General features: G+C 43.1%; 1 protein-coding gene across 4 annotated transcripts in view; it reads right to left on the bottom strand.

The window, feature by feature from the left end:
• The window catches only part of mid2 (midline 2), a 110,195-nt gene that overhangs the window by 61,026 nt on the left and 26,998 nt on the right, over window positions 1-22,171 (bottom strand). For 2 of the 4 annotated variants that reach the window (XM_037460561.2, XM_037460559.2), the window contains exon 1: window positions 580-825. The exons of 1 other annotated variant lie outside the window; for it this stretch is intronic. The gene's annotated coding sequence lies outside the window, so the exon portion shown is untranslated. Of the gene's footprint in view, window positions 1-579; window positions 826-14,042; window positions 14,102-22,171 lie in introns of those variants that run through there. One more of the 4 variants, XM_037460560.2, reaches the window with a different exon arrangement.

Consider the following 22,171-nt stretch of genomic DNA (forward strand, 5'->3'; position numbering starts at 1 on the left):
TGCTTTTCTGTTAGAAGAATTGAGATGCCATGAGGATACTTTTTACAAAACCATAATAAAGTGTTAAACAAAAAGTTGCTGTTTCAGTCTAAAACGGACACCAGTGTTTTGCATGCATGACAACAACACATGAACAGAAATTCTGAAGCATTGGAATAACAAGCGCACTTATACGGGACTGCCAAAAAGCAGGTCATTTCACTAAAAAAATGACCGGAAATGACCCCGGGAAAAAATGAACGCACGTTCATAGACACGGAATCGTGCTCTCCGCTTTGGAACCTCGCGGCACGAATAACCGACGGGCTGCGCGTGCTTTTTGACATGAATACACACACGCGCACGCACGCACACACACACACGCACGCACACAAAGCATCGGGTGCTTAAGTTTGACAACAAAATCAGCAGCCGGCTTCAGACATGTCCGTCAGGGTCCGGTCCACTCGCGACACATTCCCCGGTGTCAAGAGGACAAACACAACAAAGCGCGCACCGAACCGGAACCAGCGGCGGACACCTGGCTGCGCGGGGGGGGAGAAGGCGAGGAGCGGGAGGAAGGGGGGGATAGACACCTACCAGCTCTGCATGCCGAACTCCCATTTCCTCTGTCATCTTGAAAGTAGAGCCTCCCCGATCCCGAAATGAAGTTCAGAAGGAACACGGGGCGGACGGACAGCGGGAGACTGGGGGACGGTTTGCTTCTCTCTCCCCCCCCTCCCCGCCGTGTTCCACAACACGGCGCAACAACGAGAAAGTCTGCGGGGAGCCGCCTGCGACACACGCACACAGAGAGCCTGCGAGCGCTACACGCAACTTCGGCAAAATGAGAGAGGGAGAGAGAGAGAGGGAGAGAAACAGGCAGAGAGAGAGAGAGAGAGCGACTCCTCCTCCTCCTCCTCCCACAGTAGCAGCTGATTGAGCCCGCGTGCTGAACGCAGCGGGCGCGTCACTCCAACAGGGGGACGACCGCATGCTGATGAACCTCCAGGGGCCAGTATCCAAAAAAAGGCTGTGTACATCACCCTTTAACTAGAGGTCAGAGGTCACCACCGACTCCTCGTGGAATGAAGTTGGTTGAGAGAAAAACCGGACAGTGATGGGGGGGCAGTTTTCTAGTCAATGAATGACCCGAAATCCTCTTCCTTATCCTTCAAAATGATGCAACCGCCGGTAACGAAGCAGGCCTCAGATATTAAAAGCGTTGTTCATTAGGCTGCTATCAATAAGTAAAACATGGAGGTAATACTACATTCAATTGCAAACGAAAAAGACCCAAAGGCGGCAATTAAAATATTCATAGATTTAAACTTGGGCAAACCCGGTTTATAATAATGCCGATATCACACTTTAATTTCCTGGATTTATTATGATATTCTATGAGAGTCTTTGTGTGGCATAATGCTTGTGTGTTTTTGAGTTAGTGTGATACCACATGACATGGTCGGTCTGTTACTTAATGGTTGTTTCAACACTTTCCCCTTTGGTATTGCCACTATATATATATATATATATATTTTTTTTTTAAATCACAGACATCCTTTACTACCGAAAATAGATCTGAGAATCCCGACAACAGTCCTGCATCCGTCAGACGAGGCGCTGCTAAGTAGCATCGCTCTACGCATGTGGCCCCGCAGGCTAAATCTGTGAGCGCCTTATGACAACCGACAGATGCAATTAGTAATGAAATGTTGATGTAAATGGTGCTCACCAAAGGATCACATACTGCTAAAGGGGCGGACAGTTTTGACTTTAAAAACAAATGATATTTACAGTTTTTAAGAGACAAATGATTTCAGATGTTTTTTCAAAACTGCTCACCGCTGGTCATGTTACCGAAGGCAGAGGGTTGCATACATGAGCGTGAAGTATTAATTAATAATAGTAGGGAGCCCCTGATCCTCTACTAAAGCCCAATTGGGCTGATCCCTCAGACTTCGGGTTGCAATCTTCAACCTCACCACTAGATGTTTTAAATCTCAAACACAGCTCCTTTAATTAACCTTTTTTTTTTTTTTTTTACAGTGGAAAGGCATGTGTTTTATGAGGCCTTTGGGCGTCGTGCTAAAACAGAAATAGGTTCATGTAGCGTCAGGCCTGATGTTCTGCTGCATCACTGCTCTAATCTAATAATTTACCAGTGGGTGAAATGGGCCTCGGGTGAAGAAATCATCAGTGGCCCGAAGGAGTAGCCAAGTAGGGAGGCTGCCGTGGGTAATTAGTGCCAGACAAGGCGTGGCCCGACAAACAGGTGTGCTCTACTAAACTGTCAACAAGAGGCACCACAAATCGTTCAAGTGCCTGTCTGTTTCTTTGAGCTCACTGTTTACTGTATTTACCTGTCAGCGTATATTCAATGCGTCTACAAACACAGATGTCATGCCTTTTCCTGTCTTGATAACAGTTTGTGGACAAATCCTCTGATCCCGTCTGTGCTAAAAAACTGGCCTCCCACTGTGCGGATCGTTCTCTACTGTACATGACTCACAGCTGTGTTTGTTTTTCCACTAAAAAGTACTGGAAAATCTCATCAGTGGGAAGGTCGAAGCTGGTGGTTCCAGCCAAACGCAAACGACGGCATTCTTTTGTCATCTGAAGTGAATGCTCACATATCTTCTGTGTCCGAAAGTGAATTGTTAAAAGAACGTATTTTTCTTCATAGTTTTAGCACGTAACTTGAACTTGAATTCACACGCAGGGTAGTGTAGAGTCCAAAAGGTGTTTTATGCTTTGAGCCAGAACCAATGGTCCCATTGGTATCCATCAGTGCTGTCTTCACCTTAGATAGCCTCACTTACCACGTGGACATGGCGACTGGCTGTGGTGAAGGCTGCCTCTGCCTCGTCCGGGACTCTAAATGTACTCAGCAATTTGTGGTGCTGGACGGAGAGGATGTATGTTGACTTGAAGTGTGTGCAGAGCAACCACTTGCTGTGCTGCTATTGGTCAGAGGCCTCTTTGATCTCTTTCCATATTTTTCCCCCCAGTCTTTCATTCTTACTTCAGCGACTGAGACTCACTTGCTACTGCAATACACGCTGGTTATTACACCAAACTACCATGTGATTGTAGTGGCTGATTGATGTACTGATTATTATTTCATTGGAAAAAAAAAAGAGAAGCCTGCAAACCAGTTCACATTGAGAACGCCGCTGCGTGTTTGTGGCATTTTGTCTTTAATAGAACTACGATGGCTGGCGTTACTCTCCGAAGTCGTTAAAGTTCCAGTTAAACGTCCTCTGCCATTCTAAACGGTAATTAGCCAGATGTAAACTATCTACTGTAAGTTCCTGGAGTGTGAACTCTGCTGCCGTAAACACACGCTCTTTAGTAGAATCCGTGGACTCACGTGGCATGTTCCTTCCACTGCACACGTGTATCCAACAGCACCCATGTCATTACAGCGTGGGGGCAGCATTCATTTGTTAGATCTTTTGCTGCCATGACTGCTGCCACTTTGCTCATCTGAAAGATTACGGTCACTTGCCACCACTGCCGCAGCTGCTCCTTGTTGTGCCGCATTTTAAAAAGGGCCACATCCATCCCAGCAAGACGGTGAGTCCAGCTGTACTTATTTTGTGGCTCCTACTGATCCCGGCCTCCTGCCTTTGACCCATAAATAGACCTCCACTTGTCATCTTGAGGAATATCAAATTTCCTAAAATGCACGTCCTTTATATCCATCAAATCAAAAGTCAATAAATGTTGTTATCAACACTGTTATGCTCATCTGCTCGAGATCATGAAATACAGAAGTCCACTACATTAAAAACAATAGAGGTATTAAACCTCCCATTCATCGTAATGAAGGGAAGGATCTTTAAAATGACAAACCCAAAGCCTGGCTGTCTATGTTTACAGATTTTGCGTTGACTCTTCTCGCCTCCTGTCTCCTTGCCTCCTCTGCTCACATCTCAAATGGGAGGGACCAACGCACAAGGAAAAGAGGCGATGAAAGGAATTGAGGTGGAAGTCTCAATTTGACATGCAATAGCTTCAATTGTCACAGCACCTGAAATCTTTAAAAGGTTAATTTAAAGAAATATGTTTTGTACCAAGTTGCTGGAACACTGACTCATAGTGATACTGTACTGTAGAATTGAATTGAAGCAGCAGTTGTTGGACTGTATTAAAAAAACAGTTGCTATAGAAAACAAAATAGATTTTTTAAAAAGTGATGAAAAGACAGAATGAAAGACAGAATGAGGACAGAAGGCAAACAGGCCGCTGGAGACTCAGCCTTGCTATTGTGCCACAGCGGCCCAGGCATGGGTCAAATTACATGTCAAACTGCCACCACCACGCCACTTTAACAATGTGCGTGAACCTAGAGGTGCACGACAAACCACCAACCCCAACACGCAGTGTGTGTCCAGAGGAAATGCATCAGCCCCTCTCTTCCTCTTTCCCCTCCCAGCCCACAGATCATCGGGGACTTATTGTACGGCACCAGGCTGTGTGTGTGTGTGTCTGTGTGTGCTGCAGCAGCAGCATAAAGGGATCGGGGAAAAACACTCACAACAGAGACATGAAAAACACCTTTGTTCTCCATAAAGGGGAGTTGGCGACCGAGTGCGGAACCCTCAAGAGAGTGATCTGGTATTCTGGGTCTGCATGGGTTTCAAACTATTGTGGTGTGATAATGTACACACACACACACACATACACACACACACACACCACAGTACTTACTTACAATATCTGTCTTAACCTGGTGTGATGCCTGGGACATGAAAAATGGTTTTATGTATATATATTTCTTTATATTTAGCAGTCTCTCTTTCATTTGGCAACAGTTTGAGTGTTCTAACACTGCCTCACGAAGGGCTTAAAAACCACCTACATTTATGTCTCCATTATTTTAGCAGGAGAAAATAGCGCAGGTTGGTACATATGATAGAAGTGTCATCCTGATTCCCTTATAAACAGATCGATAAAATAGGCACAAACAGAGGAGTTGCTGGATGCGGCATCGCTCCATCAGCTTTCCATTAGTCTCGCCATTCCAAATCTGAGGCAGAGTGCCATTCCCTATTCACATCAACCAACAAAAACCTCATTCATATTTTGTAAAAAAAAAAAAAGAAGTAATAATTAATTGTAGTGGAGAATTGATGGCTGGGTTGTTAAATGATGCCGTTTTTAAATCCTATTTGAACAGAGGACACATTTTAGCCTCTGAAAAGCTGAAGTCAAACATTGTGTGCATTTCCAACAGTTCACCATCCCAGATGTAAACTATCCATTGTAGCAACGAGTGCCCCCAGTTTCAACTCTGCAGCAGGAACAGGTCCAACATAATCCCCTGGGACATTGGTGACAGGGTCAGATCGCAGAGAAGGTCTACGTATGTGTAGGTGGGGGCGGTTTGCGTGCTCTGTGGAGGAAATGCCCAGACGTTCTTATCAGAGTCCCATTGCCTTCTTCACCCTCTGGCTCCACACCAAGACAGGCTGGAGCCAAACTCAGGCCGTCCAGAGAAACACAGACATCGGAGGGACCACTAGTGTATCAAAAACACAAAGGGATGAACAGCCACATACACCGGTTTAGACATTCCTGAAAAGGTCATTTGGCTGGATATCGCAAAAGGGTAATGGGTGGTTGTCATCAACAGCATCATCTTCATTTTTAAAATAAGAGGTACGACTGTTCACCACTGTGCAACACAAGTCATGAGAGCAACTCGGACAAAAATTATCCAGCTAATTATTTGACCTTTGCAGCCGATATGTGAGCTTGAACTCACACACCCAGGACACATTGACAAATATTAACAGGGATTTAAAGAGTTTTTATAGCCGCTTTAAATGTCCTGATTAGAGTGATTTTCTAGTCATTAATGTTTCCACGCCATAATTTATATTAGATAATGTTAAGTAAATGAGCTGCATTAAGGGGCTTTCTGTCATCTCATTGAGATTAGCACACACACACACAGCATATGCACCACCTCACTCATAAAAACTAGTAAAATGTTGTCATAACAAGAAGTGTCATAATATGCTATCATCTCAACTGTCAGGAGATATACTGGAAGTTAGTGTGAGACAGTTTGTTATAAAAAGGGAGGCACGGGAGAACCAAGGTCGATGGACTGTCAGAAGTTCCTTGTAGCAGCTTTCACAAATATTACCACAACCTCAGCGCATAAAAAAAGGAAAAAAGAGCCATAACACAGTAAGAGAGAAAGTCAGATGGTCAACCTTATTAATAAATGAATCGTAAATCCAAAACAGCCAATAGGTCTCATTGTAAGACAGAAATACCCTCCAACACCAAGCCTTCTCCTTCACAGAGATGTCTCTTTCTTGACATCGTGTCAACGCTTGTGTAACTCCAGTTGATGTTCATTACCACGGCTGCCTGAAACCTTCAGAAAGATCCCAGCCTCAAGTCCAGCTCTAAGAACTTGTTCCCATCAAGTCCTGTTTGTGTTCTCTGCCCGAGTCGCTGCTCGGCTTTGGGACACACGGCTTGTTGTCGGCTGTCAGAATCTTTAGGATCACAGGAGCTGCTTTGTTATTCGCTAATGATTGCTTTTGGTTAACTTTGACACTGGTGGCCTAGTAGCACCAGACTGTAGCACAGTTAGCACAGTGGGTGCTTTCCAGAGGCCAGACGTGTGTCTGTGTGTTTCACTGGGACACACAGGCATTAGCTCTTAACAGTTAGTGGGTCGCCGCTACATTACTGTAGTCTGTCAAAAAGCCATTCATATAATGTATTTTACTTCATAATGACCTGATGAACTGCAGGGGCGAATGGAAAATGGCTCAGAGAAACAGTGGCGCAAAGTAAACGATGTACCGAAAACAACCTGTGTGTGTGTGTGTGTGTGTCAGACTTCACAGACGAGGTAGAGGGCAAAACGTGGGAGTTAGACGAGTACAGCGCTGAATTATTTGACATCAGCCCACAAGTTTCACCGTACAGTTACTTCATATTCGTTCTCTCATGAAAGATCCTAGAAAGCGAACAAGATGACAGGACTGATTTGGTGAATGAGCAGACGCCCGCTATTTGTGAGAGAAGAAATGATTGAAATGCAAATTGTTGCGGTGAAAAACTATTTTACTTCTGGTGCAGATAAAGATGAATAATATCTTCCCGAGCAGAGAAGGATGCCGCTCTGTTGTAGTGTGAGCGTCATTTGGATCATGGATCGGGCCTTTAAAAGACATTCCAAAATAGAGTGCTGATTAGTATCGATCAATTATACAGAAATGGTTAATTATGTAAAATGAGTATCTCAGATCCCCTGAGTAACACAGAATCCGTTTAGGATTACAGACACTTGGAATGGGCTCACTCACCTTGTCTTTGTCATGGCGGATCAACAGGACCCTCCTGCCGAGCACTCGTACTTTCATTTCCCCTTTTACAAGGACCTTGTGTTTCCTCATAAGGGATGGCTGCTAAAACCTGGTGCTCTGCGCATTGCATTAGTTGTAGCCTTAGCATATCATCTCCTCCCCTGTTTGGATAACTCTACCGTGTACCAATGTAGTGGTTGTAGAACAGGGGTCGGCACTGAGGACAGATGAGCGGAGGAGAACACACACGCACACTCACATGCAAAAGTTCTAACAGTGCTTGCCCATACGTACACACTGTTACATACACGTACATGTACACATGCACGTTATTGCATAATCCCCAATAAAAGCCAAAGAGAATCCCACAATACAGTCAACCGAACTGAAATGATTAGATTCATCACTGCGGTTTACATTAACAGAGAACAAAGTGTGTGTGTGCGTGTGTGTGTGTGTGTGCACAGAAAGGCAAAGAAACAAAAGTGGGAAAGATGGAGCCTGCGAGGGAGACGGGAGGCAGAGAAAATATGGGTCAGACAGCGGAAGCTTAATCTAAATAAGAATGTGTAAACATGTACAAGCCTAATCTCATTATCCTTCATCCTCCTGGGTCCGTGATGAGATGCTTGATTAAAGCAGTAGATAGAAGAGGTAGAGACCGAGGTTGGTGGGAGGAAGGTGATTGAGTGTATATACGTAGTAAAAGAAATAGATGGTGATAAAGGGCGAGCACGCATGGTGCGGCGTATGCCAGCAGCTGTGCCGCACTCATTAGAATAAACAGAGGGATGCCGAAAAAGTGTGTAGCATGTGGAATCAAATCTTACTTCAAAATTGCATGACGTACGAAACGATACCATCTCCTCGGATTAAATGTTGATATGTTAATCCTTTTAAAGTACATGTGAGAGGTATTTGTGTGAGAATGGAGAAGATTTTAGGTGCAGTAATTATAACCCGTTAACCCGTCAACAAACAGATGAAAAAAATGAAAAACATATTAAGGAGAAAAATTATGTAATGATTGCAAACCCAATCAAAGTGGAAGCTGCATATTCCTCTCTCCTCTCACTGCTGCCCCACTGTCCTTTCAAATAGGAACTATCAAGGCAATTATAATATTTGTTACACATAGATAAAAATGAGGCTTAAAGGCACACTTAATTCTCTAATAATTCAGACCTACGGGATGAGCAACTACTCAATATATTATTCATATTCAGCACCTATTGCAATTCCTTCTCAACTTCTTTAAATGACTTGATTCTTGTTTCAGGTGCGAATTACCCCATTACTTTAAAAAAAAGAAGAAGGTTGCATGCATTTTCTGTTGCCATGCACGTCGTACACAATGTACGTGCACTGTGTTCATGAACATCCCCCCCTATGGCTGCCAGGTTGAGGTGTGGTCTCCTCACTTGAGCTGGAAGAGCTTTGAAAGGGAGGCTGTGATGCAGAAATCAATAATTTGTCAAATGAACTGCTAATCCGAGTGTCTGGGCCAGCATGGAGCAGCCTTATGACCTCGAACCCGTTTGTTCCTATTTCGTCTGGTGGCCTCGTTGTGGAATAATTAAGCGTACATTGATGCACGAGAGAAGTACTCTTACTGCTCCGTAAACATGTTTCCCCGCTTGCTGAAGGACTGTTGTTTGCCGGGACAATTCATTCCCCTCCATTTGCCACGGTATCGTCTCATCGCACTACAGAAAAAAGGCAAAGGGCTCAGACACAGATATGAGCTCCACAATGCATTTTGTATATTAAAAAGATTTTTAATCTAAAGAGATGAATTGCAACAGGATATTAGTACCAGCCAGTATCAGACATGTTTTGTGTCCTACCTACACTCATGGTCAAAATGACAAAACGACAAAATAGGTGTCATACAGTATATACATAAATATATGTAAATCGATAACTAGTCATTTTGAGTCAGTAAATCCACTAGTGAGTTGGAAATGAATCTCATTGGACTATGGCTGACCTTTAAAAGTGCTGTCCCGTCCCCGACCTTATCCCGGGGTACAAAATTCCCCTTGATAGACCCATTTTTTAAATGAGTAAAAAAAAATTAAATAAAGTGCCCGTTATTGAGTGTGGGCCAATAATGCAGTGGCATTTCACACTTGAGATATTTTTCTCATAGAGTTAGTGCAGACACCATGAAATAGCCTATAAAAGGTGTTGTCAAAACACGCACTCCGACCTGCTCTAAAAACCTGCCCCCAGGGCCGCTGAAGCGCCACTATGTGAACTGTAGCCACATCGAATTACACCCTGACCCTGAGGTGTTTGCAAAAGGATAGTTATTATGGCCTGCCCTTCCTTTTCTCCACTTCGTTCGAACTTTTCCTCCTACTCTATAAAATGTTGACTTCTGTTTGATCAAACACCTTAAACACCTTAAAATATACAGCAGCTCAACCCTTCATTCAGTGGCTCATTCTTAGCTTCACACTTTGTCCCCCCCCCCATGCCTTTTTCTTTTCTTTTCTTATCCTCCAACTCATCCTAATTCCCTCGTTTCCCTTTTAATCCACTTTCAATCCTCTCCTCCTCCTCCTCCTCCTCCTCCTCATCACTCAGAGGAACAGCGGAGCTCTTCATCAAGCAGAAGACAGGCATCTGTCGCGGTGCGGGCCGGTCTCGGCGTGATTGATTTTGTGGCCCACCTGCTTCTTTCGTAATGACCAACTGTCAGTTATTTTACCGCCTTCCCCTCAGCATCTCCTGTCGCTGCAGCATCCAGAGGCTAAATCTCCCAGCTCAGAACCCACAGTGAATTATCTAGCTTGTCTTCAGACAAGATTTATGTCGGTAAACCACAGACCCCGCCTGATCCGCCTTCCAATCCCTGAGGAGAATGCTATCACGATAGTTATTTCCAAGAGACAAATCGTTTATTTTCCCGACCGCAAACACAATATCTCTTTTACGCTTAACGTTTTCAATTATTCCCAGGCAATGACTCTTCAGACAGAAGCTAATAAATGTATGGTTGGGGCTGCAAGCCCTACGCTGTGTTTTGATGTGGTCTAGTAACGGCTGGTAAAACAGTTTGGAAGCGGAGAGAACACAACGGTACCCGAGAGAAATTCCTCATATTCGATCAACAAGCAAGGCATACAGCATCTCCTGCGTGGCATGTCGACATTGTTTCAAGGGGGGAATGTGCACATCCTATTAATTAGTTTGGGTCCCAAAACAAGATGCCATAACAAGTATTTTTCACGTCCATGTGGTATTTTCTTGAGATCAACCATGGTACATGGGCCACTCTTGGGTCCATATGTTTCAGCACGAGGGAAAGCTGCTTGCTTTCATCGTAGAAAAACTCATACTGAGACAAATCCAGACTAAATACATTATGACATATTATATCAATGCTGACTTAGTTGATTCCTGCAGGCAAACGAGCATTCAAATTTCAACCCGAGGGAGGATGTTTCAATGGATTTGGATGAAGGCACAAGATGTTTTTCCCTTCAACTGAACCCAGAGCTCAGTGTGACTCTGTCATTACGTCAGGTAATGAAAACATGAACAATTTTTTAAAAACCCCTTTCATGTCCCGTGGCAGCCTCCAGACTGAGTACGGATGTTTTAGAGGAGCTCCCGACTGGAAGCCGAGTGAGAGCAGACTGAGGGGCAGATTCCCCTCGCTGCACTCACCTGAGCTTCTTTGATCTTCCACAGAGACCAGGTGCAACATCCGGATCTGAAGCAAGTCATCCTATCAAGATCTGACTCTCTCTTTCTCTCCTTTCTGTCAATGTTTGTCTCCCCTAATCTTTCTTCCACTCTTTTGCCCTTCTTTCCCTCCCCCTTCCATCTGCCTGGCAGGGACAACCGAGTGCTCATGGAGAGCGGGGGATGCAGCAGAAGGCATCTTTGAACGAGCGCTTCGGATGCAAACCTTTTCATCTAGTGCAGTACCTGGCCAAGGCAGGCTACGGGACGGCACAAAGCAGTGGTGGGGTGGGGTAGATAAAGTGGAGAAATTAAATGAGCGGGATAGAGGAAAAGGGGGAATAAATAACAAAAAAAAACATGGCCTCACTAGTAATAATGATCTATTTATGCTTTTGCGACGCTAAAGAAATCGCGCATGAATGAAGATGAGTGAGAAACTGACAAATCAGAGGAAAAAGATTGAAAGCAGAGACGGGGGAAGCTGAGGTGGAGACGGAGAGACCCTTGTGGCTCAAAGAGGAGCACACATTTACATGGTTACTGCTAATACAGCTTCTTGGGACTAAAATATGTATAGAAATAATGAGAAAGTACCTAGGTTTGCATAAATGTTACATTTCCGCTATATTTACCACTTAGAGAGAAGGTCACGAAAGTATTATTAAATGATTTTGATTTTATAAAATGCACAAACTGAGCAAACTTTCAAATTTGAATGGGCCGTGAACGCCAAATCAGTGAGTGCATTGAAAGGATTGCTGTTCATTCAGAGCCTATACTCAGTGCTGCATGCAAGATCACAATGTGTGTGTACGGCTGGCCACTAAACCGGGTTCCAATTTCCTAACGGTACGTTTTTCTACACACCGTCATACCGGCGTGAAGCCATATCAACTGATGTTTTTCTTTAGCAGGCAGGATAATTCATTTTTTGGCGCTCAACCGCCAAATGCATGGTGGTCAGAGCTACTTGTGTTATGTATGTACTGTATATGAGTCATGGTTCTAACATTGTACAATAATTAGTAACCCACAAGAGACAAACAAACCCTTTTTTAACAGGCTAAAACAACACGGCACAACAGTTTGTAACACATATACAGTTTGAAACACTAATAATTGTACATTTGTACAGGGTTTTTAGTCTGGAAAAATCCCACGGAAGTTAGATCAGAAGACGATTTATTGCAGGGTTAATCGAGCCGCTGGTATCGCCTCTGGTGGCAACACTATCAGCCACGACGGCTAAAGCGCTGACAAGCTAACAAGCTGACAATTTAACTCGCTAACAAGCTAACTCGCCAGCACTTGAGTGTGTGACGTTCCTTTGCAAAGAGAGGGCACAGCGTTGATGTGTGTGTGTGTGTGTGTGTATATGCAAGTGCTTGTGTTTGTAAAATCCTTGAGAAACCTCTCCCTTTTGGTAATGCACATAACTCAGAAGCCTCCCATTGACAGCCGTTGTCTGTGAAGGACTGTGTGTGTGACAAATGGATCGTCTTACAGCTGTTTGCAGCGTAGGTTCTGCATGGGAAGATCAGAGAGGAATGATGCAAGGCACCTCTGCCTTTAGACCTAAATGCCACCTCTGGGAACACAGACCAGGATCATTACCGAGTCAGATAGTGTTGATCAGGTTGACAAAAAGTTGTTAACCTCAAGACACGGCCAGTCGTCTCAATTGTCTGTATCAATAATAGAAAATAGAAATGCATTCTTTAAGCCAGTAGTCATTTGAAGTGCGATGGGTTTGCTGGTTGCCCACAGGCCAAAGATGGGTTACAATGACTTAAATAGTCAATTTAGCCTTTTCATGTTATTTTTTCTCTCTCTGTTTCTCCTCCCTTTTAAATCAAAGACAACCTTGGTAAAGTAATGAAACTCAAATGCTTCATATCAAAGACACAGGGTAACCATGGCAACCAAACCTCTTGTTGATGAAAAATTGATTAATCTTTAGTCTGCAGTGGTCCAGTAAGCCTCACAATCCCAAGGGTGACAACCACTAAATATAGTAACTGATTTTACTGAGAATCAATATTGCATAAATTAACTGACACAATGTCTATTATGGGATCCCCTTAGGTGGATAAGATAAAAAGTACCTGCCACCTGAAAAGCAATAGCTGCATCTGTTAAATTCATCTCAAGGTATTCGTTACTATCACAGAGGAGTAAATAACTTGAACAATTGTTTTTTGTGAGAGAAATGCACACGCACTCAAACTGTTTACAATGTCCAAAAGCTTTTTCTCCACAAACACAGATCGCTTTGAGAGCGTGGTACTCATCCGCTGGAGGAGGTCATTTGTTGTGAGCTCCTGTCAGGAGGATAAGTACTTGGAAGAGCCAGTCGAGCAGTCTTAAAAGATATGAGACAGCGGAGGGGGACGTGACCGGGCCACTGGACTCCAGCTATACAGTCCCACAAATGCATTATGTCTGCACTCGGGGGGGGGGGGGGGGGGGGGGCAGCTCAAGAAAACAGACCCTTTAAGACATAAGTAAATGTATCCATTGCTAATCCATTCATTTAAGTCAGTGAGGCTTTTGGTAGGTTTGGGTGCATCACAAGTACATTGAAGCTAACAGTGGTTATACCCTTCCCCCTCTTTCATCCCTCACATCTGGCACCTCAACTGACCCACTATGTCTTCCTATCCAATACAGTTAATATTTCTACTGTTGATGCAAAAAAAAAAAAAATACAATAAATCACCAGCTGAAAAGATCATCCAAGGTTGTAATGGAAGGAATAGAATCTGCTCCTTCATACTGTGAAGCATTAATTCTGAGTTGAGGCAGCGCTTCTTCAACACAAAAAAAGTAGAAGAGTAAGCATGGGCATAAATTAATAAATAGAAATAGATCCACAGGCTCCTACCTCTCGCCTGGAATACTAGTTAGGTGCTGACAGAGATGCAAGTTGGGGTTGGAGAGGGAGAATCATGGGGAAGGATCCTGCGGAGTGGAGTTTAAAAATAGAGCATGAAGTGGAGGAAGAGGAGGGGGGAGGGTACATACCTGTGGGCTCAGAGGCAGCCTAGTTAGCAACGAGCAGGCCCACAGGAGATGATGCTGGGCTGGAGAGGGAGACAGAGAGAGAGAGATTGTGAGACGGCGATACGGAGAGGGAGGGGTAGACGAGGAAGGGTCGGTGGGGGGGGGGGGGGGATATAATGAGAAAACAAGTCGGATTAGCGTGAAACCACATGTTTGAGTTGAAAACAGGCAATTATTTCACAGTAGGCTGCGAATGGCAGCAATGACAAGCAGTGGTCTGTGACAGACCCACACGTTGAGCTCATGTCTCCCCAACACACGACTATCCTAGTTGTTAAAAGGTGGGGCAAAAAGACATTTTATCACTGCAAATGACTTCTGTTTCTACGTATTATTGGCTACCATGAAAAAGACTACCATGAAAAATAAAGAATTCAACGGTTCTTATAAACAAACAATTCAGGTGTCAAGAGTCAAGAGTGACAACAAAATCTTTTCTCCATTCATAAAATATTTAAAGGATGTCCTACACACACTCTAAAATCAACTAAATCTCTAAGAGAAACGTCACAATTTCTGGCTCGTTAGTCTATATAGAATTGTAGTAACAACAGGAATCCAAGTAAAATGTGGCCTTCGAGAGGCGACATTTAAATATTGGCACCAGTGGGCGGCCGAAGAAAGGCACCAGCATGCAGTCACACGGGCGCAGTCCCACCGCGTAGGCAATCACTGCTTTGTTAACATGAGGGCCCGCCAGGTGAAGCAATATTTCTCAGCTTGAAATATTGACAAAAATAACAGACACATAGCCCATCGTCTTGATCCTAATAAGTAATTTTCCCCATCCTGTTCAGAAGGGATTCTATCGAGCAAAGAGGACGAGTTTGCAAAACATTGTGTTGGCCATCTTTTTGCTTGAGAATTTAAAAAATACCTCCAGAATCAGAAGCTTCTTACATCTCCACTGGGGATTTTGTACTATTCAGTAAACAATAAGCCACTGTTGCTACGTCTGATCTTTTGATGTTAACACGTTTCAAATGTTTGGTGGCTTTGACATTTCTTAAATCATGTGGAATGTTTTAAGTAAGTACCGATAAAAACACAAAGTAAACATGATAATTGTTGATGAATGTTTTTAATTAATTTGCTGCGCTCTGATTTGTAAATCACTCGCTCGACATTCATTAATTTTCAATACAGCTCATTATTTAGAATATTAATTAATTCACTTGACTTGTGCTAACAAAACAATATTTAACAATGAATCTCTCCTGCCTCTTAATCATTGATATACATCGTTACGCCACAAGGAACCATTATGACTGCCCAATAAGAGACAAGAACAGTTATGGATGTCAAACAACTTTCCATCTTCTCTGAATGCCAAGTAGTCTCTTAATCACTTAAAAAAGAGGCAAAGACCAACAAAACCTTTTGTGATAAATAAGTATCATTGGCATGGAATTTAAGGATCAGTTAATGTTGAATATGTTAATGTGAGATTTGTGTCAACGCCAGATCACAACCATCTACCACAGCTACGTAATGACCATTGACAATGTTTTTCAGTCACAAAAGCTCAACAGCAGCCAATTTGTATCTGACATGAGAAAAAGTGTCAAGTTCACAGTAATTCTCTAGTATAGTCATAGAAAGGTATATAGCAGCCTCTTTGCTATAGCAGATAAGAGCAGGTTGACATCAACTGAGTTAAAAATAAACATAAGCAGGCCTGCATTGATGTATTCACCAATTGGATCAAAGATTGCCATCACCGACCTGTCAAATTTAGAATACGGTTAAATGGGTTGATTCGGTGGCAGGATAACAAATATTTATGAGGACAACTCTCTAGTCCACAATCTATATGGTAATTTAAATCATTATCATAACGGAACTCATGTAATGCATTGCTGATTGATGACTTCTACCCATGCATCTTCTGTTTCTGTATCTGGGGAAGGGTCGCAATGGCAGCAGGCTAATCAGAGCAGTCCAGCCGTTGTGGGTAATATGGCACTTGCAATGGCAAGGTATTCCATGACCAGATTACTGCCAATGCACGTTAGGATGTCAGATGCTTTTCTATTCAGAAACCCAACAGCAGTCGAGCGATGTGAGAGACACCGTCCTTGTCTTTTCCTCTGTGTTGCTGTTACAGCTCCATGGTCCACTCGGCTGCATGCGTTTGGTTGAGATGCTGGAATCAATCAGTTCAGCTGCTGCTTTTAGAGGCTATTGGCTTTAGACAATCTTTACAGAGGAGAGTGTTTTCCCTGAGGTTGCATTGTTAAAAAAAAAACTTCCTGGCAGTATGCGCCCCCTGTGTGAAGTGAAACTATGAAATTATGCAAGCACAGGAAAGTAGTTGCAGTTCTGTACTGTAATAAAATCATAGGTTAGAATTGATTACTTAACTATGAGTCACCAAAAGCTACCTTTACCCAGCAATGTCTTCCAGCTCATAAACAAGATGAGTGGTAAAATTCCACCAGCAGGTTCTGAGATGAACCCGGGGTCAAAGAAAACATCCAAAGAGCTCCCAGGAGGCCTTCTGATCAGATGTCCAAACTACCTCCACTGGCACTTCGCTGCAAACTGCCCAGTGTGAGCTAGAGGTCAAAATCTGATGAAGCCAACAGAACCACATCGTCTGCAAAGAGTCGATTCTGAGGACCCCGAACATGACTCTGGAGATCTCGTCCAAAGCGACCACAAGGAAACAATCGGTGACAACAGACAACTCCTGGTGATGCTCAACACATGTGCTTGAGTTGTGCTGAGTAAACAGACATAGCTCTGTCTCTCTCCACCCGAATGTCTGTAATCAAAACCTCAGAGCCTCGTGTTCTTAGCAGCATCAACAGGACATTCCTAAAACACGACAGATGGATTGACCTCAGCAGCAGTGTAAAAACTGGATGTCCCCTTTAACTTTCACAATGTTTTTACAAAAGGAAACTCTTTCATCTGAGTGGAACATTTGGATCCTCTGAATAGAAACAGGTGTGGCGGTGAAAACCAGGGGTCACTGCATTCATACATCACATGGTGTTTCCGATTTGGAAGGAAAATACTGCATACAAATTTGAAGCAGGTTTATAATCAACCTGTGAACAGCATAACAACAAGGTTTTCTGACTTAGTACTTTACTCCCTACTTTAGTTTTGAACTACTGCAAAAATGATGTTTCTAGCCCACAATTCTCCTCCTGTGGAAGTCGGAAAAAGAAGCTTGTCAAGGAGGACACTCAGGGAACAATATCCAACCTGTGATTATAAATCACGGAAGATATTCTGTTCCTGAACAAGCTCTGTTAAGGGACTGACACAAATGACACTTTGATGAGAGTAACCTATTAGAGTCTCAGACATTGCAGTTCAGCTGATATATTTGCTTCTCTCACAGAGTGGAAAAGAATTGGGAGAATAGTCCCTTTTCTCGATCTCGCTTGGTGTCATAAGCCCAAAACTTATTCTTGAACTCCTCCAACTTCGCCAGGCAGCAGCAATGCTTCAAAAGTAAAACTCTTTGTATCAGAAAATGTTTTTTTCCGCTCCATCCAGAGATTATTGTGAGAAAATCAAAAATATCCTTTTTGTGGACTGGCAAACAATGAGTGAATGAGGTCTTCCTGACCCCGAAACTGTGTGCGTGTCAACATTTAATTAAGTCAAGTCAGGTTTTTTCCATTGATTCTCTCATCAAAGAATGTCTTCAAGGGGAAACCAGACTCCAATTACCAGTCGAGACTTGTCAACGAACCCTTCATAGCCGTGATTGAGTGACATATATATTTGTATCTGATACACGAAACGTCAGCTGGGATTTTTTTTTTCCTCCAGTCCTAACAAGCACAGTGTCCTGCTGGTGGCCACTGGGATCCTCCCTGCACGGCTACAACCCCTCGGCGGTTGGCTACTAAGCAGCAGCACAACTGCACCCGAACATTAGCTGTCCTTCCCTTTTCAAAACCACATTCTTCTAGCTGCTCAAGAGGCTGACCACTTTCTGGTCCCAATCCCACTTAATCCTTGACAAATACAACTGGACGCCACATCAACACCCTTTCCGTCTCGATCACATTGAAATGGCTTGCTTTTCTATTCCGTCACAAATCAACAGCCAACATGCCAGAAAAGGAATATCAGGCAAAAACAAAATGTCCGCGGTGCAATGTACAAAGAATAATGAGTTCTGAATACTGCCGAAACAGTTTGGCTCAAATAAAACAAAAAGGACAAGAGGGATGACAAGTTCACTCTATTCAATTATCCAGACGGAAGAGAGGCTGTCGCTGCGCTCAGTCAACTCAGCCTAGGTAAATGAACTGTCAAGGCCTTGACGCAACAGAACAGACCAAAAGCTGTAAACACTATTCAAATTCCTGAAGATAAGCACTTCAACAAATGGTTGATATCAGAGAGCGATGCTGGTGTTCCACAAATCACCCGTTCGCCGCATCTTTGTTTTGAAACGCACAATGTCAGAAGCTGTAAATAGTTATCAACTTTTTGAAAAGCACAGGACTCTGAGGGAATGTTTTGTGAGAAAGGGCGTTGGTTGCCTCTTCCCAAATTAGCTCTGCACACACATGAATATACTCATTATCAGCCACCCCACAACACACTGGAGCCGCTTTGTATCACCAGGCAAACTCACACATCCTCGCCCCTCTTCCTGCTATGACCTCACTCACAGCAGAATACAAACATTGGAAGTCAACCATCAGCATTTTTTCACAGCGTGAGAAAGGTAAAAAAAACATTTTAAACCCCATTTAACTGTTTTTGTGTTTCACTTACTGCATTCCTTTACCATTTTATATTATTACACTCAATTAAAATATCTACAAATCAGTTGGAATTTTGATTTTAAATGTTTTGATTATGTTTGAATGTAAACGCAAATCAATCCCCTCAGTTGTTGTCAAACAATGTTCTATTATACAAAATAACAATGTTGTGAAATCAGATTATTGGCAGGTTGATGCATTTCTTCTTTGGGACTGGATTACAAGCCTCCAAAACTTGATTTTCTTTGAAACCAAATCTTTTTCGTGTCTGCCTATGCGTGAAAAAAGATCTGTCTTAGAGCCGCAGTAACATTCATGCTAAGTCCTTCAAAAATGTGGCAGCGCACAGTATGTGTGATTGAGCCACATTTGCACACACACCACTTCAGAATGACATCTGCACTAAATTAAATTGCAAGTTTAGCATTGTGAAATTAATGAGAGGGACCCAGTGATTTAATGAACTTGCACTGCGGTGGGCAATGTGGCTCCTAATCAAAATACTCTGTAATGGGCCTCGGCCATGGCCCGGTCTCAGTCCCTATACAGACTGTTCAATAAGGCTGAACCTCTCACCTTAATGACTGTCGACTTCCTTCTTCAGTCCGATGGACTTTTAATTATCAGCTGCCAGGCTCTCCGTAGTATCTGTACTCAGAGGAAAGGTCTCGCCTTTTAACTAAGAACCTCCAACTTTACAGAGTTGGCTTAAAGTCAGCCTCAAAATCTAGTCGCTGAATTCAACCACAGAGCAGCAGCAGCACTGCAGTAACCCTTTGGTGGTCTACACTTAGAACCTACACAGCTGCAGAGCTTGTCTCCATTTAATGAGATGCCGTAACAAAGCCAACAACGCTGACATATGAGAAGTAAAAAATCTTTGATCTATTTTTTTTTATATCTATTTTTGTGGAGAATTATTCCCATTTAAGCTTCGGTATACACGTTCTTAGTATTGATCCCACTTATATATCTGCAAATTCCCAATTTGCAATTCTGTCTTGAAGCTGTACTTTGAGGAGTGAGTCGGGTGAGACTCTTTAATACAGAATTTGTTCTTAAGATCTTGAAGTTAAGCAATTAGCCGTCCCACCATACATAAACCACAGATGATCTTACTACATGAGCCCCAAATTGCCTACTGTACCTTTTCTACAATTATATAATAATAGATAGGATTGATCAGTATCCTATGCAGTCATCATGTGCACAGGACTTCCTCGGAGCAAACAGAAGCCACACCAGCCTGCACAAACAGTGTTGTTTTCCACCCACTGCATAATGTCCATAATGTGCATAATGTCCATAATGTGCATAATGTGCATATTTGGTCAACAACAATGGCTTCGTACTAAGCGGCTTTTCCTCTCTCCCTCCTCTGACACTCCTTCAGGCGCTATAGCATTAAAATGTCATGTTACTATATTGTGTAAATGCATTATTTGTTCCAACTTGCCTGTGCAACATACAAGTAGATGGCAGAGAAATCTGTATAGTAACAAGGAAATGAATATTCATATAACAGGCAAACAGCTAGTCACAGCTGCACCTGTTGTCAGAGATCAATCATTCTGAGTTTTAATTTGCGTCTCCTTGGAAAATGTCTTTTTTATGAATATAATATTGGATATTGGAAAAATAAATCTCAAGTCTCCCCAGGACACTTTGGTAATGATAACAGCATGGTCAAACCGGCAGGGCAAACAGCAGATGATCTTGCTGGATCAGCCAATGTTTTATTTCTCAGGTAACGAGTGGATTGGCTTCCTCTATCAGCGTGTGGGATAATCACTAAGACACAGATCAGCCAGTCACATACCAGCCACAGACCCACTGGATCATCTTCCAACTACTGGATCATGTTTTGATGTAAACAAATGACTGATTTATTGTAGATAAACAAGTTGTTCCTCATCTACACAAGTTCAAGTTCATGAGTTTGAAGAAATGTTTTTTCACAATAACAAAACCAAAACATAACATTCAGGATTAGAACTTTAACTTTTAAATGTATTATTAACTGCAAGTGCAAAATGATTGATTGTATATTTCTTCAGTAGGGGGGGCAAACGGCTCTGGTGAACACTGTCTCATCTCAGATGAAAGTATAGCCTGAATACAACATCCTAACACTGGCTCTGTCTTTTTCCATTATTAATGAGCTTATTATTTGTAATGAGCATCTAACACTAACAGCCTACTTTCCTTTTTGATGTGCAAACCAGACTTTGTGCAGCGAAACAGAGGACCAGTTTTTCATGGTGTGTAAAAACTCCAACGGCCAAGTGTGCTACTGCCAAAGTAGCACAGGACTTAAAAATAATGAAAGAAGCGAGAAAACACATGGATTTGTGATCCATCATCACACTGAGTCATATCGGGGCCAAGATGACTTCTGGGGTGGACAGATGTCTAATATTAGTGAGGGAGATGAAGAGGAAGTGTAAGAGGATGGAGGATTGTGCTCAAAAAGGAACAGAGGAGGGAGAGAGGAACTTAACAAACTGTAAAAGAACCCTATTTGAACTGCATACATGAGCCAACATCAAACGCACCACCAGGAGGAGAAGGTTGCTGAGTGGGAGTCATCTAGTTCCTTCTGCAGAGTTTCCTGCTCCCGCTTGGCTCTGTTCTCCCTCTACTGTCTTCCTCTGCGCCATCTAAATATTTTAGATGTAGCCTGATGTTGTGTGTTGGGGACGTGACACAGTCTTTGATCATGCAGCCGTTCGTTGATTTTGTCGCTGGAGCAGATAAAGACATCGACTGTTTCACCAGAAAGAAAGAGCCGAAGAAGAAGGGCTCGCTGGCAACAACGGCAAATCAATAAATAATTCATCCTCAGCTTCTTCTGCTGACATCTATCACCATTACACGTCGTTGCCATCAGAACGCTGATCAAACTCGTGCACATGCTGGGGTAATTGGTGTCGCAGTCTCAAAGCATCGTGGAAGTTGTGTTGCCGTGCCACTGAAGGTGTAGGAAGAGCGTCAGGATCTGAAGCTTAGTTCCACTGTCAATGTGTGGCTTTTAGAGCCATTGTCTTATATTGTTCGTGGCCGGAGCGCTCTTGGAAACGCAAAAAATCATGGAGCAAATGCAGCAGTAATTCCAGGAGGACAGTGAAGATGAGCTGTATACTGCTAGATCACACGAGCTCCCGTTGCATTACTGAGCCGAAATCCACTGTCGCTCTGGCTTTGATGTTCAAACTGTGGCCACGAAGAAGTGTCCTAAAAACGGGGACTAAACTCAGGGAGAAAAGAGGAAACGTTGCTGCTGCCATATTCCTACGTGTAATCGTTTATGTTTGATCACCATGCATGAATATGAATGCAGGGCTCCTT

Source organism: Pungitius pungitius, chromosome 2, assembly GCF_949316345.1.
Source record: "Pungitius pungitius chromosome 2, fPunPun2.1, whole genome shotgun sequence".
Taxonomy (NCBI): Eukaryota; Metazoa; Chordata; class Actinopteri; order Perciformes; family Gasterosteidae; genus Pungitius; species Pungitius pungitius.